The sequence below is a fragment of the Arachis ipaensis genome, chromosome B9, assembly GCF_059453495.1.
Source record: "Arachis ipaensis isolate K30076 ecotype BB chromosome B9, ASM5945349v1, whole genome shotgun sequence".
NCBI classification, from domain to species: domain Eukaryota; kingdom Viridiplantae; phylum Streptophyta; class Magnoliopsida; order Fabales; family Fabaceae; genus Arachis; species Arachis ipaensis.
In genome coordinates, this window is record NC_142444.1 from 36615087 (window position 1) to 36617011 (window position 1925).

The 1925-nt window shown below is 44.3% G+C and overlaps 1 non-coding gene across 1 annotated transcript; it reads right to left on the reverse strand.

Moving 5' to 3' along the window:
- Nucleotides 1–313: 313 nt before the first annotated feature.
- Nucleotides 314–422, reverse strand: LOC148544316 (small nucleolar RNA R71). The gene has a single exon (XR_015901052.1). It is a non-coding gene; the product is annotated as a small nucleolar RNA R71 (small nucleolar RNA).
- Nucleotides 423–1925: the final 1503 nt, after the last annotated feature.

Sequence of the window (1925 nt, forward strand, 5' to 3'; positions counted from 1 at the left end):
CTCTGCACTTGCCATTGGAGCTAACAACTTTGAGCTTAAGCCTCAGTTAGTCTCTCTTCTGCAATAGAATTGCAAGTTCCATGGACTTCCACTGGAAGATCCACACCAATTCCTGTCAGAGTTCTTGCAAATTTGTGACACTGTTAAGACAAATGGAGTGGATCCTGAGGTCTATAGACTTATGCTCTTTCTCTTTACTGTAAGAGACAGAGCTAAGATATGGTTAGATTCTCAACCTAAAGAGAGCCTAGAATCTTGGAAAAAGTTGGTCAATGCTTTCTTGGCTAAGTTCTTTCCTCCTCAAAGGATGAGCAAAATCAGAGTGGAAGTTTAAACCTTCAGACAAAAAGAAGGTGAATCCCTCTATGAAGCTTGGAAAAGATACTAGCAACTGATCAGAAGGTGTCCTCCTGACATGCTCTCAGAATGGTCTATCCTAGGAATTTTCTATGATGGTCTGTCTGAGATGTCCAAAATATCATTGGACAGCTTTGCAGGTGGATCACTCCATCTAAAGAAAATGCCTACAAAACTAGAGAACTCATTGAGATGGTTGCAAACAACCAATTCATGTACACCTTTGAGAAAAATCCTGTGAACAATGGGGTCTCTTAGAAGAAAGGAATTCTTGAAGTTCACACTCTGAATGCCATTTTGGCTCAGAACAAGATCTTGACCCAGCAGGTCAATATGATCTCTCAGCATATGACTGGAATGCAAGCTGCAGCTGGGAGCACTCAGGAAGCTTTCTCTGAAGGAGAAGCTTATGATCCTTATCAACCCACCATGGAGAAAGTGAATTACATGGGAGAATCCTATGGAAACACCTACAATCCCTCATGGAGGAATCATCCTAACCTTTCATGGAAGGATCAATAGAAATCTCAGCAAGGTTTCAATAACAATCAAGGTGGAAGAACCTAGAATAGGTTCAACAATAGGCCACCATTCCCATCTTCTCAAGCGAATATTCAGACTCCTAAGTAGAGCCTTTCTGACTTAGCCATTCTAGTCTCCAGCTTCTCTAAGGCCACTCATAGTTTTATAACTGAGACAAGATCCTCTATTAGAAATTTGGAGATACAAGTTAGTCAACTGAGCAAGAGAATCCCTGAGACTCCTCCTGACACTCTTCCTAGTAACACTGAAGTGAAACCAAGAGAAGAGTGCAAGGCCATCACCACTGAGGCTGAGGCTGAATTTGGAGAGACTGGGAAGGCATTGAAAGCCAGTGAGGAAGACCTCACTGGGCGTTCAATGCCTAAACTGGCCAAGAGCCTGGCGCTGAACGCCAGTGAGGAAGCCCTTACTGGGCGTTCAACGCCCAAAATGGTAGGGAACCTGGCGTTGAACGCCAGGAAGGAGGTCCCTCCAGGGCGTTCAACGCTCAACTTAGTAAGGAACCTGGCGTTTAACGCCAGTGAAGGGGTGCATGATGGGCTTTCAACGCCCAAAGAGCCACATGAGTTGGCGTTGAACGCCAGTAAGGACACACCCTCTGAGTGCTCAATACCCACTTAAGATATCCCTATCCAGGAACTAAAGAAAGCCAAGGCTCATATAGAGACCACAGAGGTTCCTTTGCATGCACTTCTATAGTGCATGAGTTCTGATGAATATTCATCCTCTGATGAGGATGAGGACACTAGGGAAGAGCAAGTTGCTCGGTACTTAGGAGCTCTCATGAAGCTGAATGCCAAGTTGTTTGGTACAAAGCCTTTGAAGGGAGAACCTCCAGTGCTTTCCAAAGAACTCAATACTTTGGTTCAGCAGAAGCTATCTCAGAAGCTTTCAGATCCTGGATGCTTCCTAATTCCTTGCACCATAGGCTCTATGACCTTTGAGAAGGCTCTGTGTAATCTAGGGTCAAGTATAAACCCCATGCCACTCTCTGTAATAGAGAAGTTAGAAATTTTTGAGGTACA